The sequence below is a fragment of the Gorilla gorilla genome, chromosome 21 (assembly GCF_029281585.2).
Source record: "Gorilla gorilla gorilla isolate KB3781 chromosome 21, NHGRI_mGorGor1-v2.1_pri, whole genome shotgun sequence".
NCBI classification, from domain to species: domain Eukaryota; kingdom Metazoa; phylum Chordata; class Mammalia; order Primates; family Hominidae; genus Gorilla; species Gorilla gorilla.
The window spans coordinates 28,340,866-28,368,322 of NC_073245.2; the positions used below are offsets into that span (position 1 = coordinate 28,340,866).

At 39.4% G+C, this 27,457-nt stretch overlaps 2 long non-coding RNA genes and 1 other non-coding gene across 3 annotated transcripts in view; 1 reads left to right on the forward strand and 2 right to left on the reverse strand.

Annotated features, from left to right (window-relative positions):
* LOC134757807 (uncharacterized) overlaps positions 1-27,148 on the reverse strand; it is a 51,705-nt gene extending 24,557 nt beyond the window's left edge. Inside the window, exons 1-2 of the long non-coding RNA XR_010132302.1 lie at positions 26,925-27,148; positions 26,042-26,099 (exon numbers count right to left, since the gene is read on the reverse strand). This is a non-coding gene — a long non-coding RNA (uncharacterized lncRNA). The remainder of the gene's footprint in view (positions 1-26,041; positions 26,100-26,924) is intronic.
* Positions 9,321-9,420, forward strand: LOC115931790 (small nucleolar RNA U13). Its single transcript, XR_004068241.2, has one exon. It is a non-coding gene; the product is annotated as a small nucleolar RNA U13 (small nucleolar RNA).
* LOC129529117 (uncharacterized) lies at positions 22,327-23,335 on the reverse strand. The gene is made up of 2 exons (XR_008674530.1): positions 23,226-23,335; positions 22,327-22,999 (listed from the first exon to the last, which is right to left on the reverse strand). It is a non-coding gene; the product is annotated as an uncharacterized lncRNA (long non-coding RNA).
* Positions 27,149-27,457: the final 309 nt, after the last annotated feature.

The following is a 27,457-nucleotide window of genomic DNA, read 5'->3' on the forward strand; positions in this document are numbered from 1 at the left end:
CAAAAAAGAGCCCGCATCGCCAAGTCAATCCTAAGCCAAAAGAACAAAGCTGGAGGCATCACGCTACCTGACTTCAAACTATACTACAAGGCTACAGTAACCAAAACAGCATGGTACTGGTACCAAAACAGAGATATAGATCAATGGAACAGAACAGAGCCCTCAGAAGTAATGCCATGTATCTACAACCATCTGATCTTTGACAAACCTGAGAAAAACAAGCAATGGGGAAAGGATTCCCTATTTAATAAATGGTTCTGGGAAAACTGGCTGGCCATATGTAGAAAGCTGAAACTGGATCCCTTCCTTACACCCTATACAAAAATTAATTCAAGATGGATTAAAGACTTACATGTTAGACCAAAAACCATAAAAACCCTAGAAGAAAACCTAGGCAATACCATTCAGGACATAGGCATGGGCAACGACTTCATGTCTAAAACACCAAAAGCAATGGCAACAAAAGCCAAAATTGACAAATGGGATCTAATTAAACTAAAGAGCTTCTGCACAGCAAAAGAAACTACCATCAGAGTGAACAGGCAACCTACAGAATGGGAGAAAATTTTTGCAACCTACTCATCTGACAAAGGGCTAATATCCAGAATCTACAATGAACTCAAACAAATTTACAAGAGAAAAACAAAAAACCCCATCAAAAAGTGGGCAAAGGATGTGAACAGACACTTCTCAAAAGAAGACATTTATGCAGCCAAAAAACACATGAAAAAATGCTCATCATCACTGACCATCAGAGAAATGCAAATCAAAACCACAATGAGACACCATCTCACACCAGTTAAAATGGCGATCATGAAAAAGTCAGGAAACCACAGGTGCTGGAGAGGATGTGGAGAAATAGGAACACTTTTACACTGTTGGTGGGACTGTAAACTAGTTCAACCATTGTGGAAGTCAGTGTGGCGATTCCTCAGGGATCTAGAACTAGAAATACCATTTGACCCAGCCATCCCATTACTGGGTATATACTCAAAGGATTATAAATCATGCTGCTATAAAGACACATGCACACGTATGTTTATTGCGGCACTATTCACAATAGCAAAGACTTGGAACCAACCCAAATGTCCAACAACGATAGACTGGATTAAGAAAATGTGGCACATATACACCATGGAATACTATGCAGCCATAAAAATGAAGAGTTCATGTCCTTTGTAGGGACATGGATGAAACTGGAAACCATCATTCTCAGCAAACTATCGCAAGGACAAAAAACCAAACACCGCATGTTCTCACTCCTAGGTGGGAATTGAACAGTGAGATCACATGGACACAGGAAGGGGAACATCACACTCCGGAGACTGTTGTGGGGTGGGGGGAGGGGGGAGGGATAGCATTAGGAGATATACCTAATGCTAATGACGAGTTGATGGGTGCAACACACCAACATGGCACATGTATACATATGTAACAAACCTGCACATTGTGCACATGTACCCTAAAAGTATAATAATAATAAATAAATACATAAATAAAAAACACAAAAGAAGGCAGTATTGCAGGAATTGAAAAATGAAAAATATATAATCCATATAGAAAACAAATCCCAAAATGGCAGAAGTAAATGCTTCCTCTTCAGTAATTATTTTAAGTGTAAATGTATTAAATTATTTAATTAAAAGGGAGAAATCACTAAAATGAATTTTTAAAATATGAACCAACTGTGTACTATCTACAAGAGACTCACTTTAGATCCAAAGGCATAAGAGGTAGACAATGAATAGACAGGAAACATATATTACATGGAAATAGTAACCAAGACAGAGCTGGAGTGACTGTCCTAATATCTGACAAAGTAGATTTAAGTCAAAAATTGTTACAAGGGACAAAGAATGATATTATATGTTTATGTTATGTGATATGTTATGAAAAAGTCAATCCATCAAGAAGTTAGAAAAATTATAAACATAGATGTGTAACAGTGTGAGCCCCATAATATATATGAAACAAAAATTAACAAAATTAAAAACAGAAACAGCCCATTTTATAATAATAGTTGAAGACTTCAGTACCCCATTTTCACTAATGGATTATTGAGCTATAGAGCAACTAGATAGAAGATTAATAAGGAAACAGAGGACTTAAGTATCACTGTAAACCAACTAGACCTAATAGACATATGTAGAACACTTCACCCAACAACAGCAGATTACACATGCTTCTCAAGAGCACATGAAATATTCTTCAAATATTCTTAGGCTGCAAAATTATCTTCAATAGGTATAAAAAGGCTGAAATAACACAAAGCATCTTGTCTGGCCACAATGAAATGAAAGCAGAAGTCAATAACAGAAGGAAAACTGGAAATTTCACAAATATGTGGAAATTAACACATTCATAAACAACCAGTGGATAAAAGAAGAAAACAGAAGGGAAATTTAAAAATGCTTTGACTGGAGTCACTGTCTGCTGCTAAGGTCCCTACCACAGATGCAAGAAAAAAGCTTTATGCTTTCTGTCTGATTATGACAGCTAAGATTGAATGCAGCAATATAGAAACTACATAAACATGGAGGGGGCAGATAATTTTTGCAACTCAGAAATAACCTTATAAACAGCAAATAACTGGTTTTACTCAAAAAAGAAACAGGAATCTCAAATTTGAGTTTATGTTAGAAGTGGAAAATTGTTTCCCTCATGCCCTTGCCTTCTGGCTGATTCTACTTTAGAAGCATAAATATCAAAACTATTTTAGATTAAAAGCAAATTAATGATTTTATTTTTTTCTTTTGGAAACAGGGTCTCACTCTGTTGCCCAGGCTGGAGTGCAGTGGCACAATCTCAGCTCACTGCAACATCCACTTCCCAGGTTCAAGCCATTCTCATTCATACATCAGCCTCACGAGTAGCTGGAATTACAGGCATGGGCCACCACACCTGGCTAATTTTTGTAGTTTTAGTAGAGATGGGGTTTCACCATGTTAGCCAGGCTTGTCTTAAACTCCTGGTCTCAAGTGATCTGCCTGCCTTGGCCTCCCAAAATGCTGGGATTACAGGCGTGAGCCACCACGCCTGGCTACAAATGAATGATTCTTTAATAAAAATAAAAATAAACAATAAATGCTTTGAGATGAATGAAACAAAAACACAATATACCAAAACTTATGGGATGCAGCAAAAACAATGCTCAAAAAATTTATAGCTATAAATGCCTACAAGAAAAAGAAGGAGTTCAAATTAATAATTTAACCTTTGATCCTGGGAAACTAGAAAAGGAAAAAGCAGACTCAATTTAGAGCAAGAAGGAAAGAAAGAAGAAAGATCAGAGTGGAAATTATAGAAATATACAATAGAAAACAATAGAAAAGTCAATAAAACCAAAAGTTCCTTCTTTGCAAAAATCAACAAAGTTGACAAATCTTCAGCTCAATTGACCAAGATTAAAAAGAAAGGAGATGAAAATCAGAATTTTTTTCTTTCTTTTTTTTTTTTTTTTTTGAGACAGAGTGTCACTCTGTCACCCAGGCTGGACTGTAGTGGTGCAATCTTGGCTCACTGCAACCTCCTTCTCCTGGGTTCAAGTGATTCTCCTGCCTCAGCCTCCGAAGTAGCTGAGATTACAGGCACCCATGACACGCCCAGCTAATTTTTGTATTTTTTTTTAGTAGAGATGGGGTTTCACCATGTTGGCCAGGGTGGTCTCGAACTCCTGACCTGAGGTGATCCTTCTGCCTCGGCCTCCCATAGTGCTGGGATTTCAGGCATGAGCCACTGTGCTGGGCCAGAAAATCAGAAATTAAAGTGGGGCCACTACTGCAGACCTTACAGAAATAAAGATTATAAGAGCATATTATGAATAATTGTATGTCAGGAAATTAGATAACGTAGATGACATGTACAAATTGCTAGACATGTACAAACTAACAAAACTTAATCAGGAGTAAATAGAAAATCTGAACAGAGCTATAACTAGCAAGGAGATTGAGTCGGTAACGAAAAATCTCCTAATAAAGAAAACCTCAAAACCACATGGCTTCAATGGTGAATTCTACCAAACATTTAAAGAAAAATTAACAGCAATCCTCCTTAAACTCTTCCAAAAGGTAGAAAAGGAGGGAACAATACCTAACTCATTCTATGAGGCCAGTAATTACCCTGAGAGCAAACTTTGGCAAACATATCACAAGGAAAGAAAAATAGAGGCCAATATCCCTTATGGATATAGATGAAAAAATCATCAATAAAATACTAGTAAACCAAACCCAGGAGTACATTAAAAGGATTATACAGCACAGCCAAGTGAGTTCCTGATTCAGCGTAAGAAAATTAATGTAGTACACCACATTATTAGAATGAAGAGAACAAACTACATTCCATTTATATGAAATATTCAGAATAGAATAATCCACAGAGACAAGATTAGTGGTTGCCAGGGGCCAGGAGGAAAGGGGAAATAGGGAGTGACTGCTTAATGGGCATAGGGTCATTTTTTGGGGTGCAAAAATGTTCTAGATCTGGATAGCAATGATGGCTGCAGAACATTGTGATTGTCACTGCCATGTACACTTTAAAGTATATAAGCCACTGACTTGTATACTTTAAAATGATAAATTCTATATTAATTTTACCTCAATTAAAAAAAAATGTAGCCATCTAAATCTTATAAACAGGGCGATTGGATAACAGAACCAAAACAAAACAATCTAGAGCTGTGCATTTACTTTTTTTTTGGTGCCACAAAAGTATTTGAGGTCTAAAATTATCAATGTAAAATAAAACTTACACACATTTGGTAAATCCTAAAATGTTAGCAATGGCCTTTCAGTTGTTTTCAACAGAGGAAAAGATAATACATAAGCCAGGCGCAGTGGCTCACTCCTGTAATCCCAGCACTCTGGGAAGCTGAGGCAGGAGGATCCCTTGAGACCTAGAGTTGAAGACTAGCCTGGGTAACAAAGAGAGACCCCATCTTTTTTTTTTTTTAGATGGAGTCTTGCTCTGTCACGAAGCTGGAGTACAGTGGCATGATCTCAACTCACTGCAACCTCCACCTTCCGGGTTCAAGCAACTCTCCTTTCTCAGCCTCCCGAGTAGCTGGGACTACAGGCGCCTGCCACCACACCCAGCTAATGTTTGTATTTTTAGTAGAGACAGGGTTTCACCATGTTGGCCAGGCTAGTCTCAAACTCCTGACCTCTGGTGATCCACCTGCCTTGGCCTCCCAAAGTACCTGCATTACAGGTGTAAGCCACCACGCTTGGCAGTGTCTAGATATTTTAACAGTATGTGGTAAAGCTGCCTGTATTTAAGTTAGTGTAAATATCAAGGCTCTCCTGCCTTCTGTACTCAAGAAAATTTATAAGTCCACATTTCTGCTTCAGATTTTCTAAAACAAATGGTTTCAGCCATATTCACTGAGAAAACTGTAATAAATTGGAAATCAGTATCAGTAAGAAAAAAATCTATCCATACACAAATTGTTAAATTTACTTTTTATTTGTATAAATGTATGCGGTACAAGTATAATTTGGTTATAGATAAATTGTATACAGCAGTCAGTGTTTTTAGTGTATCCATCACTGGAGTAATGTACATTGTACCATTAAGTGCTTTCTCATCGTCCTCAGCCAACCCTCTTCTCACCACCCCACCAACCCTTCTAAGTCTCCATTGTCTATCATTCCACACTCTACTTCCATGTGTACACATTATTCAACACCCACTTAGAAGTGAGAATATGTGGTATTTGTCTTTCTGTGTCTGAATTATTTCACTTAAGAAAATAGCCTCCCGGCCAGGCGTGGTGGCTCACGCCTGTAATCCCAACACTTTGGGAGGCCCAGGCGGGCGGATCACGAGGTCAGCAGATCAAGACCATCCTGGCTAACGTGGTGAAACCCCGTCTCTACTAAAAATACCAAAAAAATTAGCCGGGCGTGTTGGCGGGCGCCTGTAGTCCCAGCTACTCCGGAGGCTGAGGCATGAGAATGGCGTGAACCCGGGAGGCGGGGCTTGCAGTGAGCCGAGATCGCGCCCCTGCACTCCAGCCTAGGCGGCAGAGTGAGACTCCGTCTCAAAAAAAAAAAAAAAAAAAAGAAAATAGCCTCCAGTTTCATCTATGTTGCTGCAAAAGACATGATTTCATTCTTTTTTACGGCTGAAGAGTATTCATATATATATACCACATATTCTTATCCAATCATGGGTTGATGGAAACTTAGGTTGATTCCATATCTTTGCTATTGTGAATAGTGCTGTAATAAACATCTATGTGCAGGTATCTTTTTGATTTAATTATTTTTCCTTTGAGTAGATACCCAGCTGGATCATATGGTGGCTCTATTTTTTTTTTTTTCTTTTTTGAGAGATGGAGTCTCGCTCTGTTGCCTAGGCTGGAGTAGAGTGGTGCGATCTCGGCTCACTGCAGCCTCCACCTCCCGGGTTCAAGCTATTCTCTTGCCTCAGTTTCCCAAGTAGCTGGGACTACAGGCCTGCGCCACCATGCCCAGCTAATTTTTGTATTTTTTTAGTAGAGACGAGGTTTCACTATATGTTGGCCAGGCTGGTCTCCAATTCCTGACCTCAGGTGATCCGCCTGCCTCAGCCTCCCAAAGTGCTGGGATTATGGGCCTGAGCCACTGTGCCTGGCCTGTTTGCCATCTTTTGAAAAATGTCTATAGATATCCTTAGCCCAGTTTTCGATGAGATTATTTTTGCTGTTGTTAGCAGTCTGAGTTCCTTATAAATTCTGGATATTCATCCCCTGTTGGATATATAGTTTGGATATTCATCCCCTGTTGTATATATAGTTTGCACATATTTTCTCCCATTCTGCAGGTTGTCATTTTATTCTGTTGATTTTTTTTTTTTTTTGGTGTACAGAAGCTTTTTAGTTTAATTAAGTTCCATTTGTCTATTTTTGTTTTTGTTGCCTGCACACAAATTTAATAATTTCTCATGATCTCTTGGGTTAATAATGTCACATCTGAAATTAGATTTCAAAATTAAAGATATTGGTGACACTATAAATTGAAAATACTTCTTAGCCAAGTGTCCTCAAAAAACAATTCTTAGCCTTAAATGGGAACAAGAAAGGCTAAAATTTTAAAAGTATGTGTGCAAATCAAGAACCTAGGAAAAAATCAGCCAAATAAACCTAAGAAAAAAGACAAAGTATTACACAAATTGGTATAATAAAAATGTAGGCCTTATCAGTAATATCCACAATATTGCTGAGGCAGACAATCATTTGTAGTTCAGATTAAGTTAAAAGTCATTAATTTCAGGAAAAATAAATATTACACTGCAAAAGATTTAAAAAACATATGTTCCATGTTTACAAAATTGTATATACATACACAAACACAAATACACAAATATTTCTAGATTTGAAAATCTAGATAAAATAGATGTTTAGGAAAATATAGCTGATCAAAATTTAAACAAAGCAAGTTAAAAAATAAAAAGAAACCAAAATCACAACAATTGAAAAGTTAGACAAAAAATTATCTCAAAGACACCATACCTTTGAGGTATTATTAAAATTTTTACCAAAATTAATTTGCTCTATAATCCCAATGTTTAATCAATGGGTCCAGAAATAGATGAAAAGGTGGAAAGTTAGCAAAGCATTTGTTTAGTTAAAAACAACAAGAACAACTAAAACAACTAAACAACTAAATCCTACTTATTAGCATAACGATAAATATACTAAAATAGCAGAGAAACAAATCCTGCAATGTAAAAAGACTGACACAGCCAATTAGGGTTTACCAAGAAGTTTAAGGACAGTTCAACATCAGAAAAACCTATCACTGTAGTTTCCTAAAGGAATTGACTTTTAAAAAGAAAATAACATTTTAATAGATAGTGTAAAATTATCCCTTACAAAATAATGCCATACCTGACCAGAGAAATTTTATAAATACTGGAAGAGAGAAGATATTTACCTGATTAATGAAATCAACCAAAATCCTGGAATAAACATTTTGTTGGATAGTGAAATGCTAGAATATATGAGAAAATTAAAAATTCTTCAGAAGATGTCCATTATTATGGTCCCAACTCAGTCCATTAGAACAAAGAAATAAGGTTTACAATTATGTTATAATGAAGTTATATAAAGTTATAAATAAAACCCTCAGCAACTGCAAATGTTATCTTCCAAAATATGCGATGAAAGAAACTGAAAACCTAAGTGAAAGATGCCAGTCTGAAAAGGGTGCATACATTATGATTCCAACTATACAGCATTCTGGGAAAGGCAAAACTGTAGAGACAATAAATGATCAGTGGTTGCCAGAGACTCAGGAGGAGGAAGGGAAGGATGAATAGGAGGAGCATATGGGATTTTCAAGGCAGCAAAACTCTTCTGGATGGTACTGCAATGGCAGGTACGTGACATTATGCGTTTGTCAAAACCCGTGGATCGTTCCCTGGCGTGATGGCTCACTCCTGTAATCCCAGCATTTTGGGAGGCTAAGGGGTGGTACTGATTGAGCCTGGGAGTTTGAGACTAGCATGGGCAACCCAACTCTACAAAAAAATACAAAAATTAGCCAGGTGTGGTGGTGCATGCCTGGAGTCCCAACTACTCAGGAGGCTGAGGCGGGAGGACCCCTTGAGCCCGGAAGGCTGGGGCTGCAGTGAGCTGTAATTGCATCCCTTCACTCCAGCCTGGGTGACAAAGTGAGACTGTCTCAAAAACAAAACAAACAAAAAACAGAACTTTACAACACAAAGAAAGAACACTAATGTAAACTATGAACTTTAGTTAATAAGGTTTCAATAGTGGTTCATCAATTGTAACAAATGTTCCACATTAATATAAAACGTTAATAAAAGGCGAAACTGTACTGAAGGAAGAAGGGGTTATGGGAATTCCTTTTTTGCCCAAATTTTCTGTAAATTGAAAAATTGCTCTAAAAATAGTCATTTTTAAAAGGAGAGTTTTGGTAAGAAAACCATATAAGAAAGAAAGAAAACATTCTTACATATCTGCAAATGCCAGTGACACAACATCATTAAAAATACGTCATTTAGACATCAGGAAACACTTTAAGTACCTAGCAAGTAACCTATGAAAAAATATCTAGGATTTACAAGAAGAAAATTATAAAACTTTACTGAGAATATTTCTAAAAGCACATATAATTTAAAAAATGCAAACATGATTTCTATAAAAGATTCAACACTTCAAAGATGTTAATTCCTCCTTTTTCTTACGTGCATATTGATCTATAAATGCAATAACTTTTTTTAACTTGAGATTTTTAGTGGATTTGGATACTAAAGTTCATTTACAAGATAAAATTTCTGAGAAGAGCAAATAAAATTTTCTTAAAGAACAATGGGAGATCCTTTCGTAGTTCGTGTGACAATGGGGTGTTCACACGCATGTGTGAGATGTGCCACCCTTGAACCTTGTTATGATGTCGTCACATTACCTATCCAACATGAACTAGAAAAAAAAAGGGACATAAAAAGAAAAAAGAATAGGAGACTTGCTTTAAAAGATGTCAGAGTTGTACTGTAAGCCATAATAATTAAGATAGACTCCTATACATATGCGCCTTCAGTTAATGACAAATACTGCATTTCAAAGAGAGTGAAAATGAAAGACTTTTAAAGTGTTGTTACAAGCTATATTTATCCTTTGCAAAAGGTAAGTTAAGTTGCCCACTTTATAGTACTCCCTAACTTAAATTCTGGAAGGGTAGGTTCTTAGCAGCTACTAGAGGTAGTAAGTAGATTTCTGCTAAAGGGAAGTCTGAGAGGTCAATGAACTATGCCTCTAGAAGTTTACCCTGGAAGGACAAGCCCTGAACTTTACAGGAAGGAGGCCAGGACACACGATGCCAGAACCCTTGCCCCAAGTTACTGTCAGGAACCCTGAGTGAACCCTTGTCACTGCTACCGGATCACAGCTGAAAAAACTCCTACCTCCTTCTCCAGAGGAAACCTTCACACTGAGGTGTTTGTGCTCCTGCATCCAAGGAGCGTGGAACACAGAATACATGTACCTCATGGAAGAACATTCTGGAACACTATGAGTAAGGCAGTAAGGAGACACCTGTGAGCTGCTCTGGAGACTAACCACCATGAATATGATTCCTAAGAGACAATCTCACTTACAAATGATCTGTATTAACTCAATAACTAATGTTCAAGTTAATAACTAAAAGTTAATATTCTGGACTGGCACCCTTGAAGATTTATTTCTACCCAATATTCCTGAGTTTTTAATTTATATCATTGTATATAAATGATATACAATAATTATAGGCATTTTCAATAAAACTTTTCCGAGAAAATTAAATGAACTTGCCCCAGACAGCTCTTTCTGTAAATGCAGCATAGCATGAAGTTTCTTTGCTCTTTTTATGAATTCCCCCAAACATTTAAGACTCCAGTTTCCATACAAGTTCGTGAACTCCATGTGTTCTGTAGGACTTGTTGAAATAAAGATATAATAAATCATGTAGAGAAAATAGCTGAAAAAAAAGTAAAAATAGGAGAACATGATTAATATCAGTCTTATTAGAATAAAAATTGTATTCAGTCCTCAATCAGAATTGAGGCCGCCTCTTGCCACTTCCCTGCTGCAGGTTTGTCTTGAAGGGTAACGGAAACCATGCAGTGCTATGCTGCTGACTTGTACAAGATAATAGTGACATTACATTCAGCTAGAGCGCCAAGTGACAAGACAGATGGTGAGAGATCTTACCAGCCATGTTAGTTTTCTTTTTAACTAATAGGCATTGGGAAACCACTTAAAGCTTCAAATAGTAGACACATTTTAGAGAGGTCACTCTGGAGCTATGGAAAAATGGATTTACTGGAATAAAGCCAGAGGATGGGAAGTTATTTGAATGGCTATTCCAATAATATAATTATAGGAAAATATGAGAACCAAAATATTCTGGAACTAATTATTAATTAAAATCTGATAACGAAGGATGTCCTGGAAGTGTCATGATTATGACAGCTATTTGTTCTGTTTCTTAAAATGTTAAGAGATTAAGACACCTACAGCTCCAAAGAAACACTTGCTTATGCTACCTTCACCTGCTGCTCACTGGAATATCATCTGCTTTCTATGAGATTACTATTACAGAGCTTTCTATAAGACTGCTATTAGATAATAATAATTGCTATTATCTAACAGTATATGTTGGTGTCTCCTAGTAAATTTCCTGGCAAGAAACCCAAGCAGTGAGATGTCAACAGCAGTGGATGCTTCTAGGGGATAGAATGAGCCGTCTTTGATGAATACAAATTGCATGCTTCAAAGAGTATGGACATTTTTTGGATATGTGTGGGTAAGTTCTGAACACTGAGGTTGAAAAAAGAAAACAAGTACCAATCTATGAAGAGTATTACATATCAGAATAAGAAATTTCAACTTTATTCTGTGGATAAAGGGTATTTGTAGGATAAGATGGCAGAATTTACAAATCCTCTTTCTCTACATCTAATAAAATCAAGCAAAATTGAAAAATATATATCTATTTATCAGTATCATTTAAACATCTTAGTTAAAATATGTACATAATGGTCACAGAGGGACAGAAGATTCCAGGAATTTTTTGGCTCCTACTTCCAAGGCCATTTCCACCCTATGTGAGCGCTATGAGGAAAATATTGTGAATGGACAAAATTCTGAAGTACGCCATCAAACTTGGAAGGAAATAACTGAAGGGACAATGAGGCATCCCAGAGGAATGACATGGAATCACTTTCAATAGTGATGTGTGATGGTTGTCACAGCCCACCCACTTACACCGGCCTCACAGTCAGCCCGCCTACTTGGGGAAGAGGGTTTTTGGGAAATAGGTCTACACCAGTGATTCTCAACCAGGGGCAATTTCAGCCTTTAGAGGACTTTCGGCAAAGTATGCAGACATTTTTGTCAAAACTTCGGGAGGGTAAGGGGTTTCTATTGTCATGGTAGAGACCCAGGATGCTGCTAAACGCCCTACAATGCCCAATACAAGGCCCCTCAAGTGAAGAATTTGTGGGCCCAAAATGTCAATAGAGCTGAGGTTGGGATAAGCCTTGTCTAAATGATGGCAGAGAAAACAAATAACATTTATTTATACTAATTAATTAACAATCTTTTTCTTTAAAAATAAATAAAAGTTCACCAAAAAGTTTTCCAGGTCACTGAATACATATGAAAACACTGGCAAAAATAACAATGATGAATAAAGTGAATAGGTAACCCTTGAGGAATCAGGTAATTGTTTCCCTGGTCTTGAGTGACTGTGTCCACAATTCATTTTTTCTGGTAAGTATAACTCCTTTTCTGCATCCATGCTTCACAGAATCTCTCCTTTTCAGACATCCTGGGATGAAAGGATTTGACTTCTATTTTTTTCATTTTAATTTTAATTTATTATTTATTTATTTATTTATTTTGAGACGGAGTCTTACTCTGTTACCCAGGCTGGAGTGCAATGGCATGATCTCGGCTCACTGCCACCTCTGCCTCCTGGGTTCAAGCAATTCTCCTGCCTCAGCCTCCCAAATAGCCAGGATTACAGCTGCCTGCCACCACACCCGGCTAATTTTTGTGTTTTTAGGAGAGCCTAACCATGTTGGCCAGGCTGGTCTTGAACTCCTCACCTCAGGTGATCCACCCCCTCGGCCTCCCAAAGTGCTTAGATTACAGGTGTGAGCCACTGCTCCCGGCCCTTTTTTTTAGACTGTATTTTTCGACATCTGTTTTCTCTCTTCTTAGGCTATTAAATATAAGCTATCAAATAATGTGGATAGTTAATGCTCTTATCTCTCTCAAATCCTTCTTTCTAATAACTGAGAGCAAAGGGACTGTATTGAATCTCTTTATGCACCAGTAACTCAGCTATGAAGAGGGTCTTCTTTAAATGGCTGGTCTGACTTTCATAGATTGACACTGCTCCTTTCTTTTATTGTGAAAAAATTAGACTCCTAAAAGTCTTTTGGGAACTCTCAAAGTCTTTTGGGACTTCTCAAAAAACATAAGAAGTATTCACCTACATAAATGTTGAAAGATTATATCTTTTTTTTTTTTTTGAGACAGAGTTTTGCTCCTGTTGCCCAGGCTGGAGTACAATGGCGTGATCTCGGCTCACTGCAACCTCCACCTTATAGGTTCAAGCGATTCTCCTGCCTCAGCCTCCTTAGTAGCTGGGATTACAGGTGCCCACCACCATGCCCAGCTAATTTTTTGTATTTTTAGTAGAGACAGGGTTTCACTATGTTGGCCAGGCTGGTCTTGAGCTCCTGACCTCAGGCGATCCACCCGCCTCGGCCTCCCAAAGAGCTGGAATTACAGGCGTGAGCCGCTGCGCCCGGCTAGATTATGTCTTATGAATAAAAGTGATAAGACCATATGGAATTACTGGACTAGTAGCATAGTTAAGCATTTTGTTTAAGACAACAAAGCGCATTTTGAAAATGCTGCTATCTCTCAATGCTGATAGTGTTTTTCTCCTGTGAGTGACCCAAGAATATTATAAATAGTTGGTAAAGGGAATGGAGATTTTGAGGTTGAACAAATGTTGCACTAGCTGTTTCTCGACTGAGTGTAACAGCTTCACGATTAAGGGAAAACAAAATTATTTTCTATTCCAAAGATTCATTCTATGAGGTGGCCATAAAGTCTAGAATTAGATAATAATGTTTTGTCATTCATTGTAATGCAATATTAGTAAACCATTTAAACAATTTGCCTGGTTTCCTGACTTGGTGGCCACCTTGAATAATTCTTGCTGTCTTCTGGGAAGAACAATGGAATTTATTCCTGCCTTAAAAATCATACATCATGACTATCCTCAGAGAATGTCCTTTTCTATTTCTAGGAGTGACTTCTAATCCTTCACACTGGTGAGAAAAAGAAAGCCTATTTCATCCCGTTAGCGATGCTGAAACCCATGATTTACTTTCTGAAGATGTCCCAGCGAGTCCCCCGTCAATTCACTGCCACATATATCCTGTTCCATAACGAGTGTGTCTTCCTTATAAATACTGCCCAGACTCTTGCCGGTTCCTCTCCCTTTGTCCTTTCATGTGAGTGTTCTTCGGCTACCTTAGTGGAAATATAGATCTGTCTCCTCCTTATCCTCTCAATTACAACAAAATAAGATTGTTTACTTTTTACGTTTACGGGATGAAAGTGCCCCGTTCAGGTCAATGAAACATCAGTGCATTGCATTGACTCTGAACACTTCAGAATTTAGAGCTGCCATTGAATGCCAGCTGATGGAGATAGAGTGCATATCAGACAGGTAGATAAAGTTCAGGTTTCCTGGGGAACCAGGTATAGAGAAAAACAAGTCTGATATGAGGAAAATTGCCCAATTTAGAGTAGTACTGCCATGTAAGTGATTTCTGCAAACTAGGAAAAGTAGAGCTGAAGTTATTATGTGGATAATTCAAAAGAGGAAAGTGTGTACTTTTTCAGAAGCAGAAAAATATTCAAACTTCTTTCTTCTTTTTGTGTTTAGCAGACCCTCCAATGTGATCTTTGCCTTTGGAGTTTGGGTGAGGTATAAGAAATGGGCTGATCCCTGATTCCATACTTTATTCCCCCTCCATACTTCCCTTCCAGATAGACAATTCTACCCATCAATGAGTCACTCAATAAGTCTCAACAGCATTTGCTTTTGCTGAGATTGCTCAGCAGTTGAGGATCCTTTGCTAGGTGAGACCAATAGGAGACAAACACCTTTTCCATGGTCTTTTTTTTTTTTTTTTTAGACAGAGTCTTGCTCTGTCATCCAGACTGGAGTGCAGTTGCACGATCTCGGCTCACTGCAACTCCACCTCCCAGGTTCAAGCAGTTCTCCTGCCTCAGCCTCCCAAGTAGTTGGGATTACAGGCGTGCACGACCACACCCTGCTAACTTTTGTATTTTTAGTAGAGATGGGGTTTTGCCATGTTGGCCAAGCTGGTCTTGAACTCCTGACCTCAGGTGATCCACCTGCCTAGGCCTCCCAAAGTTCTGGGATTATAGGTGTGAGCCACCGCGCCTGGCCCTTTTCCATAGTCTTTGAAAGATGATGCTTATTTCATGGTCAGTGGCTTAAAAAAATCCCCGTCCTGGTTTTCTTCAACAAACTCTCTAGTTTTCCCTTTTTACAAAAAAATTTTGTAAAAATTAGTAATCTTAAAAATATTTTGACAAAAAGTAAAATTAAAGGGACATCTTTTCTTGGTTTTCCTTCTACGGCCCCATGTGCAGTACTTTCACCTTTAAGCAAAGAGAGTGGTTTCGATAGTCTCTAAGATTTCGACCTGATCTCACATTCTGCCATTCTACCCAGCTCTTAATTCAGTTTACTTCCATTATCCTAACAGGCTTCCACTTATTTAGAACCTGGAAATGCTGCTATTTAACACCCTGCAACACTGACGCAAACTTATGATAGGTACCAATTACTGAAGGCCAAATGAGTAAAATGTGTAGTTTTAGGACCTTTAAAAACATCTCATTTAATCTTCCTAGCATTCTATGAGAGAGGCATGATTCCACACGTATAAACAAAGAAGGAAAGGTTGGGGATGTGAAGCATCTTGGCCAGGCTTCTGCTGCCAGTGAACAGTGGAGCTGGGACTCCAGCCCAGGCTTTCCCAACTCAGAAGACTGAACATCCAGGAGGATGTGAACTATTTGTGTCCTGTCCCAAACAACCTGGAGTTCTCAGTCGGCTTGGTTCTGCTTGTGACCTCACATCAAGAATAGCAGAGATCACCAAAGTGATGTTCACCTCTGTGTGCCACTGTTGTTGTTGTTGTTTCCTTGGCTTAAGCAAAGGAAGCACTAGTGGAGAGTCTGAGCCCTTAATCCTCCTCCCTAAGTCCCCATTTATAATAGAAATAAAAGGCTGTAAAGTCAGCTGGGCTTGGGTCCAGGCTCATCTGTGGAGGAGGCAAGCTCATGTTCCTCACCTTCCCTTTCAATGTCCATTGTGTTGTGTCTCTGAAACACACAATGCCATTACCCTTGCCATTACCTGTATACCTCAATTTCATCATTTTGTGTGTGTGTGTGTGGTTTGAAAAAGATTTAGTAAAACATTTCCCAACAAGTGAAAGTTCTTGGCTGGGCGTGGTGGCTCACGCCTGTAATCCCAGCACTTTGGGAGGCTGAGGCGGGCAGATCACCTGAGGTCGGGAGTTCGAGACCAGCCTGACCAACATGGAGAAATCCCATCTCTACTAAAAATACAAAATCAGCTGGGCGTGGTGGTGCATGCCTGTAATCCCAACTACTCGGGGGGCTGAGACAGGAGAATCGCTTGAACCCAGGAGGCAGAGGTTGCGGTGAGCCAAGATCGTGCCATTGCACTCCAGCCTGGGCAACAAGAGCAAAACTGCATCTCAAAAAAAAAAAAAGTGAAAGTTCTTATATGGCATAGATATGAATTCCTTCCTCTGGTAATAATTAGGTTATTCCAGGAAGCACAATGTCATTCTTTAAATAAAAGATTTCCTGTTTAAAACTTTTCAAAAGAGCAGACCATGCTGGAGATTCTCCTTAGGTTTGGTCAGTGTATAATTCATTTTATTAAGCCATTCTTCATTTTAAGCCTTTGCTATAAAGTTAAAAGTGTACTAAATAAAAATAAACTATTTTGTATTTAGAGAAGAGTAAAGGGAAGAAAAATGAATACTCAATCTTTATGTAAACTCCAAGGATAGTAGGGCTTAGAGGGCTTTTCTAGTTTTATGAGAATTTGTACTACTGATTTTTGTATATTCCTGTTTTTGAGATAAATGGATCTCTGGGGAAATTGTTGAGTTACAATGGCATTTCACTGTGATCCCTGTCAAGCTCAGATCAGCTCTATAACCCAATGATGACCTGTCTCTTTGTTTACTGTCCTGTAAAATGTCAGCTAAAGTTTCCCAGAGGTCATGCATGTACCATGAGGCAGAGTACTTTTCCTCAGTGCAACAGTTGCTGGCTCTCTTCATTTCGGTATATGTGCTTTAATGCAAAGTATCTAAACCTGCAGTGTGATCTGTATATGTTATCCTATTAATTGTATTATTGATCATTTTGGTTATCTTGTTTGAAGATTTATTCATACTTTTTGATTTGGTAGAAACAAATTTTTTTTCTGCTTATAAAAAGGATCTAAAAGACAGGATGAGAATGATGTCCCACCAAATAGAAAGTATTAATGAGATAAAAACTATTAATTGGAACCCCAAATAAATTATTTGGTTAAGAATTACAATAACTGAAATTAAAAATGTACTAGAGGTGTTAATTAGTAGATTTGAGCAGGCAGAAGAACTGATGGGCATGAATACAGATTCAGACTACATAGTATGAGGAACAACAACAAAAAGAATGAAGAAAAGTGAAGAGAGCCTAAGAAGCACCACCAGGTGGACCAACATGCATTATAGGAGTCCTAGAGAAGGAGTAATAGAGGAATAGAAGGAATAGTTGAAAAAGTAATGGCCAAAAATTTCCCAAATTTGATGAAATGCGTGAATCTATTATTCAAGAAGCTCAAAATACTCCAAGTAGGATAAATTCAAAGAGATCAACAGGTAGACACATAATAAACTGTCAAAAAGATAAAGACTATGAGAGAATCTTGAAATCAGAGAGAAAAGCAAATCATCATATACAAGGGACCTGTAATAAGAAAAACAATGGATTTCTCATCAGAAACAATGGAAGTCAGAAGGCAATGAGTTGACATATTCAAAGTGCTGAAAGAAAAAAAAATGTCAATCAAGAATTATGTATGCAACAAAATTATTCTTTTAAAATGAAGGAGAAAGTAAGATATTTCCACATAAACAAAAAATAAGTTTATTGCTAATAGACTGACTCTACAAGAAACAAAAAGAGAATTAAGTGATACATTAGGAAAAGTCTAACATAAAAGGCAGTAATTGAGAAATAGAGGAACATGAAAAATTCAGAAAACAAATATTAAAATGGCAGACATAGATCCTACCTTATCAATAACTAGATTAAATATAAATAGATTACTCTCCAATTAAATTTTAGAGATTGGCAGAATGTATAGAAACTATGATATAACTATAACAGTATCCAAAAGAAAGATAGAGTGGCTATTCCAATATCAGAAAAAAAATGGACTAAGTTAAAAAAAAAGGTCATTAGAGACAAAGAAGGACATTTTGTAATAATAAAACGGCCAATTATTCAGGAAGATATATCAATTGTAAACATGTATGCACCTAACAACAGAGTCTCAAAATACATGAAGCAAAAACTGATAGAATTAAAGGGAGAACTAACTCAACAATAATCATCAGAGACTTCAATATTCCACTTTTAATAGTGGATAAAACAATTAGTAGATCATCAATGAAATAGGAAACTGAATAACACTATAAAACCCTAAAGAATTTCAAGCAGGGTCTCACATAGATATTTGTACACCCATATTCATACAGCATCATTCACAATAGCTAAAACATGAAAGCAACCCAAGTGTCCATTGCCAGAAAAAATTGACAAGCAAAATGCAGTATATACATATAATGGGATATTATTCAGCTTAAAAGAAGTAAATTCTGATATATGATACAATGTGGATTAAACTTGAGGACATTATGCTAAGTGAAAAAAGCCAGGTGAAAGGAGGGAAGGGGTCAGAAAAAAATAACTATTGAATACCAGGCTTAGTGCCTGGGTGACAAAATAATCTGTATGACAAACCCTCATGACACGAGTTTACCTATATAACAAACCTGCACATGTACCCCTGAACCTAAAATAAAAGTAAAAACAAAAAGAAATTGAAGTTACCCTTTTCTATCAAAGTCTTTGTTCTTTATGTAAAATATTATATTTGGGAGGTATATATGTATCATAATTCTATTTTTCAAATAAGAATTAAACAACAATAATATATACATATACACATATGTATATATGTACATATACACATATGTATATATATACATATACACATATGTATATATATACATACATATATTACATATGTATGTGAGATGAGGGTTATATTTAAAAAGTCAATCAATCACAAAAGACAAATACTGTATGATTTCACTTATATGAAGTATTTAGAGTAGTCAAAATTATAGAAAGTAGAATGGTGGTTGCTGGAGGCTGGGAGAATGGGAGTTAATGTTTGATGGGTACATAGTTTCAGTTTTACAAGATGAAAAAGTTCTAGAGATTGATGGTAGTAATGGTTGCACAACTTTATAAATGTATTTAATACCACTAACTTGTACACTTAAAATGGTTAAGGTGGTAGCTTTTATGTTGTATGTATTTTACTACAATTTTACAAATTGGAAAAAAGAAGAAATGGAAAATATGAACAGACCTATAACAAGAGATTGATTAGTGATTTTTTTAAAAGTTTAGTATGGACATAAGGGCTTCAGAGGCATAGAGGGGAACGCCAAGACACTCTGGGCCACCTCAAAACATGTGGACAGGACAACAGTAAGGAAGTTGGCTTCACCCTAATGGAAATAAGGTAAATTCCTTTACCCATTCCATAGCAAGGCATGGGGAAATAATAACCTGCCCACCTGCTCCATATCGTCCTTCTTAGAACAAAGCCTGAGAAATAACTCCCAAGTCCCCTTAGCCAAAGCAGTGTCACTGAGAATGGGGTGGTATAGTTTGAATGTTTGTCCTCTCCAAATCTTACGTTGAAATGTGATTCCCAATGTTAAAGGTGGGACCTGGTGGGAAGTGTTTGGATCATGGGGGTGGATCTCTCATGAACGGCTTGGTGCTGTCCTCATGAGGGTGAGTGAGTTCTCAGAGATCTGGTTGTTTAAATTGTGTAGCACCTCCCCACTCTGTCTTACTCCTGCTCTTGCCATAGGATATACCAGCTCCCCATTTGCCTTCTACCATGAGTAAAAGCTTCCTGAGGCCTCACCAGAGGCAGAGCAGATGCCTTTGCCATGCTTCCTGCACAGCTTGCAGAACTGTGAGCCAATTAAACCTCCTTCCTTATAAATCACCCAGCCTCAGGTGTTCCTTTTTAGCAACACAAGAACAGCCTAACCCAAGGAGTAAGTGCCTGTACTTAACAATCTCCTGTTCGCTAGCCATCGACTTACTAATAATACTGATTATGCACAAAGGCCCACCAGCCACTGAGCAAAATCAGTCATATTACATATAACAGACATATTGGTGAGCACATCACATCTGGCAGCCACATACGCATATATTTAATTATGTCCATGTGGTTTAAGAAAATTAAAAACTTTCCAGTTGTTACCTTTGGGGAGTGGATGGGGGAGATTAGTGAGAGTTCCAGGCATAAAACTATGCACCATACACTTTTATATATTTCATTACTGTGGATCTTTATATTGTGTGAAAATAGAAATGAAGATAACAATAGGATAATTTACATATCTTTTCTGTTAAATCTAGCAAGTTTACATCCATATGAACTGAGAGTGCCACTTCAAATTCACACTCCCTAAATAAACAAGAGGTCTTTCCATGAAACATTGATATGAAGTCTTTACTGAAAAAGAGATATGGACACATTAAGGCAATTAGTCCCTTCATTAAGGTAAATAGCAATGTTCTTTTCTTAAAAAAGAAAGATGGAGAGGAAAAGAGGGTGAGGGAGGGGTATAGGAGAGGAAAAGGAGGTGATGGCTGGGGGAGGAAGAGGGAGGGAAGGTGAGGACATGGAGACTGGAGACCAGAGGATGAACAGGAGGATGAAGGTAGTCTAGAGGAAGGAGGTTGGGTAGGAGATTGCGAAGGGAAATTTAGGGCACATGGGGGCAAAGCAGAGTCTGAAATATTTAGTGAATTCCATGGAGATGTTTATTAGGCCCTAGCCAAAACATGTCAGTCTGGGTGTGTATCCTAATAAAAAGCTTGATAAATTTATGTATGTTTTAAGAAATGTGTTCAATTCTAGGCTTCCTTTGTCTTTAGATGCTCAAGGTATTTCAGAGCTGTCCCTGAAGAAACACACTGTCTGCCCAGCCATGGGTAACGACAGTCCTGTGCCACCCCCAAGTTACCATCTCTCACTACCAGCAAATTCCCTGTTCCCAATTCACCAAGAAACAGTCTTCAACCTAGGAGGAAAGAAGCATGGGGCACAGGTGGAGGGAGAGAGCACATGGTCCCTCCTTCCTCTCCTTGGGATGCTGCTCCGTGGCCCCAGCACCGCTCCCGAGAGACCTGTTCTTTCCTGGGACAAAACAACCATCAGTTTCTGGGGTTGAGTTCTTTCCTGGAAAGGCACAAGACTGTCTGTTCTTTGTCTAAGGAAAGCCTGAAAATATCTGTATGCTTTTGTCTATCACTTCAGGACTAAAAGAAGACAGATGAGCAGAGAAAGGATGGCTCGTCCACGTCTTTTATGTAAAGGAAACCTTCAGGAAGTTGTTATGAATGTTTTTGAGGTGCTGGCGTGTTGGAGAGAACCAAAAAACTCTTCAATTTTGTAGTTGGCCAAGGAATAGCAAAAACCTGGTTCTGAGGCATTTAAAAATAGACAATGGAAAAAAGCAACTGGGGTGAGTTCCTGGGACTCCCTGCAGTGGTAAATTGGAGAAAGATGAGACAAGGATGCATTCCAGCAAGGGAGAGACTTACCTTTGTGTCACCATGAGCCCAACTCCTGACGCTGGGGCCCAGGCTGCCAGTTAGGGACGTCACCATTACTGGACCACAGAGGAAGCCCTACCATCCCCAGGAGAAGTCAGTTTCACACTGGAGCATTTGTGCTCCTAGTACCCTAGTTGCACGGAACTCAGAATGCAGGGACTTCTAGGTATATTATGACTTAAAACAGGAGGTTCTAGAACACATAAGCACAGGTGACCCATGGGAGTAGACATCTGTGGCTGTTCTGGAAACCAACCACAGCGAGCACCATTTTAAGTAAAAATGTTCTAAATTACAGATGACTTGAAGGATCTTACTTTACAGAAGTCCTTAAACAATGTTTTCTACCTAATATCCTCATGCCATTTTTGGCAACTCACTAGAACAGTTTTCAGAGAAAAAGCCTCTCCAGTGATGATCTAACTTAACCCAGGCAGCTTGGTTTTCTGTCACTGTAGCATAATGTCAAAATTCCTTTTCTCCATTTATTATTCATCACATAACACCCTAAACCCTCAAGAAAACTATTTGGAAATATCTTAATATGGTACATCACTTTCAGCGTGTGCTCTATAAATGTGTTATTATTTTGAAAAGTGAATGGATGTCTAAATCCCAAGAAAAAGCACAGAAAGGCAGAACAGGGCTAGCAGCTTGTCTTCCCAGAATGAATATTGCGCCAACCACTGTGAAAACCTGGAACTCCAATAGTCATTCCACACACAAAAAAATCTGATGCTTAGCATACATATTTTTGGAACGTCTAATAAGTTAATACTTTACATTAGTGGGTTTTTTTTACATTTATAGTAAATCTGACACATAAAGACCTCCATCCTCAGCCACCCCAACTCTGTTTGAATGGCACCTGGTGGCTTGTCTGATGAGCTGCAGCCACACTGCCAGCAGCTTGCCCAGCCTCAGGCTTCTCCTCCAGGGCTTGGATAGGTAAGTAAAGGACTCCACTGACATAGTGACTCCCAGCTTCTGGAAACCAGGAAATAAATATGATTTCTAAGAGAGCTGAGAAATTAAGGCTTGAATTGGCATAGATCTGCTTTCTTTTCCTCTTCTCGCTAGCTTGTGACCAGCTGTTGGATCGGAGTTGGGTAAACTCACATCTTGCACACAGGCCTCTAGCTTCTGCTTGGTATTTATGGGGAGACACGTCTCCAGCTTTGCTGAGTGTGAGCCCCGACAGGATCCTGGGGCAAAGGGAAGACAAGAAGCCTGAGTGAAGCCCAGGCAGGCCTTTTGAGGGGCTTGTCTTTCTTGACAAGTGGAGGGAGGCCACAGAAACTTTCTAAGCCGTCACTGTCATGGTCCCCTCTGTGCAGGCCACTCTGGCAGCTCTGAAAGGATGGTGTTGAGGAATGCAAGGACAGGGTTGGGGAGATCTGTAGGGTGGCGATTTTATCAAACCTGCAAGAGATGATCTTGGTCTAAGGTGGCTGTTGTAGGAATAAAGAGGAGGAAAAGGATCCAGGAACAATTGAGGAGATGCAGCCCACAGGGCCGGGCACTGGATGTGAATGGGAGGAGGAGGGAGAGCTGGGCTGACTGTCAGGGAGGATCCTTGGGCATGTTGGGTGAGACCAGCTGAGTCAGAGAAGAGGTGACAGGGCAGGGCCTCAGGACTAGAGCTCACCTGCTGACACAGCATAGCAGAGGACGCTGAGGGGATGAACTCAGGCAGCCAGGCAGGAAGTGTGCTGGGCCCCAGAGGCCCCTTTGCCATTGCCTCTGAGTGACCTCCCTGGAGGAAAAAGTCACACACTTGCTTATACAAGGCTGCAATGATTTGAGAGCATAATAAATAACAAAACAGTAAAATTCCATGGTGCTACTTGCTCTCTTCCCTAGAGAAAGGAAAAGCATGGAAAAATAATGTTGGATGTGCTATCATCTAAGCAGATCAGCAACATGGCTCAAAGGCGAGCACCACTGGGCATAATGCACGCTTCAATTAAATGCAAAGTTATCGTGTGCTCTTCTTTCAGAACTTTTAAATGTAAAATATAAGACACATAAGAAGAAACTCGAGAAAGAATTTCCAGCTTTTGTTAGACCTCACAGAGAGGCCTGTCCATTGTGCACATAATCTTGCATTTGGGTGCCTATTTGCCCAGGTCTTACATTAAAAAAGATATTTACTATGGTCTGAATATTTGTGATCACAGCCCCCCAAATTCATACGTTGAAACCTAATCCCTAATGTGGTGGTATTAAGAGGTGAGGCCCTTGGGAGGTGATTAAGTCATAACACTCCACCCTCATGGATGGGATTAATGCCTTCCTAAAAGAGTCCTAAGGGAGCTTATTTGCCTCTTCCATCAGGTGAGGACAAAGGTAGAAGGTGTCAACTATGAGGAATGGGCCTTCACCAGACACCAAATCTGCTATTTCCTTGATCTCGGACTTCCTAGCCTCCAGAACTGTGAGCAATAATGTTATTTGTAAATTACACAGTCTAAAGTATTTTGCAGCCAAAACAGACTAAGAAAGAATATTGTAAGGATTCAAACAAAGGAAGGGATGGTCAAAGCTACATGCAATACCAAAAGCCTGAAAGGACAAAGGTACCTGATCTTAGCTATAATGTTAATCTGGGCATCCTTCCCCTAGGGATGATCCAACTCATGATCCACTAGGCAGAAGACAAACACTGATTGACAGGTGTGTGCACTTAATTCCTTCTCTCTCTCAATGTCACAGCAAATCCTCATGCACAGAGGTCACATTTTATTCCTTTACCTCCAAAGGAATAGACACACACTAAATACCTTTAGATTGCATCATTTCCATTTAATGCTGGTCCTGATATTAAGGAATTTAAGAAGAGAGTAGGAGAAGGAGGTGAAATAAGCTTCCTACTTTCACAGCAGGTAACATGTTTCTTGGTACATGGATTAAAATCAGGATTTTTTTTAACAATAAAATAGATTTCCTGTAAAGTCTTTATGTAAAACAGTCTATGCAGAGACCTTTAATAAATTGATAATGTATGGACAATATTTCAGTAATTTTTCTTGATTTGAATTTTCTGCATTAATTTCTTACAATAAACATGTAATGTTTTACACAAATTATTTCAATAGGAGAAATAGTAAATCATTTAGTCAGTCAAAACTTGATGAACCTAAATGTTTTCATGACTACAAATGTGTCCAAGAGGCAACACATCCTGCAATGTTACCCACCTTACAACACAAAAGCCCACATAACCAGGATATGATTTGAATTTTTAAATACTTATTTTGAAATTTTAAGTTATAAGCAGTTGATACCCAAATATTTCCTAATTTAACTGGCATAAGTATTTCTATTTTTATCTACAATCTTACATCAGAACTATCAGATTTGTTTTTATGTGTTTTTTATGCTTAACAGCCAAGACATCCCTGCTGCAAAGCCTGATTTTTGGCTAGAAAATCTTTTGCCCGTACGAAAAACACAGTATATTTTCTCAATAATTATTTCCTGATAATCTACTTTGTGCCAGGAACTGGAATTTGACATAAGACTCCACACCAAGATATTTTCAGTCTTCTGGGAAGATGGCATCTGACCAGGCAAGAACTACCCAGACCGATGGTTTCTGCTGGAGGGAGAAGTAGAGGTGGTTTGGGGCCCACAGAGGGGAAGCCCTCATCTGGTCTTCGGGGCAGGGTGGTGGAGACAAACAGGCAGAGGCAGCCATGTTCACATGAGTCAGGGTAAAGAGCACATCCCTGGGGAACTTTTTTATACCCATGGGGAGTGACGGCGGGGACGTGGGGGACCATGGAGTCGCCAGCCAAGTCGGGAAGGGTGTTTGGATTTCTCAGGAAGACATTGCGGGCCACCCAGAGAAGGGCAGGACACAGGGCACAAGGACATGAAGAAGGAGGCTCATGCCTACCAAGCACAGGGCCCGGCCGAGACCGGTGAGGGCAGATGGGAGCCTGAGCAGGTACAGGGTCAGGAGTTACAAAGATAGTGGTCAGGTTCCTAGAGCTCAGGCATTCAGCTGGGGCGTGGTGGGGAAGTCCACTGGGGCAGCTGGAGGCACAAGAGAGAAGGGCTGGATGTCCCTGAGGCCAGCATCTGAATGAGAGCAGAGCTCGTGGAGAGCACAGCAAAGTTAAACGAAAGCCTACCAAGGTAGGACCGAAAGGTATTAGGCAAGAGAACACAACATAAGAAGTAAAAGTGATAAGTTCACTGATTTATACACTAACTCACACTAAGGATGGGAACTGTGCACTGTTGATCCACGCCTAGAGGTGGAAGTTATTTAAGCCAGCAGTCCCCAACTTTTTGGGCACCAGGAACCAGTTTCATGAAAGACATTTTTCCGCTGACCAGGTGCAGGGGCTTGTGGGGGGGTGGCTTCGGGATGATTCAAGTGCAGTACATTTATTGTGTACTTTATTTCTATTATTACTACATTGCAATATATAATGAAATAATTATACAGCTTACCTTAATGTGGAATCAATGGGAGCCCTGAGCTTGTTTTCCTGCAAGTAGATGGTCCCATCTGGGGGTGAGAGGAGACAGTGGCAGATATCAGGGATTAGATTTTAATAAGGAGTGCACAACCTAGATCCCTCACATGCACCATTCACAATAGGATTCACACTTCTATGAGAACCTAATGCCACCACTGATCTGACAGGAGGCGGAGATCTGGTGGTAATGGAAGCAATGGGGAGCAGCTGTAAATACAGATGAAGCTTCACTTACTTACCCACTGCTCACCTCCTGCTGTGCAGCCTGGCTCTTAACAGGCCACAGACCACTCCATGGCCCAAGGATTGGGGACCCATGATCTAACCCAATAACTCTCACATGCTGCAACCCTGGCCACAGGGAAGGTGACAGGACTTAGGGCTAGAGGAATAACTTCAGCAGAGGAAGTGGCTCCTCAGCTAGGTTGAAAACATGCAGGGATTTCTGGCAGGCCTGAACCTGGAGGTGCAGGATGATGCTGCAGAGAGGGAGATGCTTATCTCATCATGCAGGGAGTGAACGCTAGTGACTGGTTGAGGTAGTTTGAGCAGGACTTTTTACCTGGTGGAAGGCAAAGGAATCCAGTGTCTTCAGACCCCTCAGGCAGGAGGGGGTCCAAGGGAACATACACCAACCACAACCCCCTTTCCACCATGGCCTGCGAGAGGAGAGGTCACGTGGACCTCTTGCTCTTGGCAGAAACTTGTCTCTACTTCCTTGATCATGAAAGTTTTGTTGCAAAGTCAACAAGACTAAAGCATGTGCTTGTGACTTGGTTGTTCCACATTCTAAAACAAGATTCTCAACTTCTTGACATGGAATCAAGTTTATTGACAAAACGCATTACACAGACCTCCTTTTGAAGAGCCATGGTTCTTCACGGTTTCCTATTGTTGTATAACGTATTACCACAAACTTAGCTGCTTAAAACAACCCACACTTATTATCTCATAGGTTCTGTGGGTCAGGAGTCCGGGCATGGCTTAGCAGAGTCCTCTGCTTAAGGTTTGACCAGGCTGCAATCAAGGTGCTGGCTGGGGCTGTGATCCCATTTGAGCTCGAGATTCTTTTCCAGGCTCACTGGTTGTTGGTGGAATTCAGTTCCTGGCAGTTATAGAATGGAGGCCTCCAACTCCTAGAGGCTGCATGGCAGTTGCTGCAACGTAGTCCTCTACACTCATGGCAGTTTGCTTCTTCAAGATGAACAGAAGATAATCTCAGCATTTTGAGTCTCCAATCCTTAGATGTCCCTTTAAAGGGCTCACCTGATTAGGTCAGGCCCACCCAAGATAATCTCCCTTTTGATTAACTTAAAGTACATTGATTATGGACTCGCTTTATGCCCTAAATCCCTTCTCTTTTGCCATATAACATAACCTACTCACA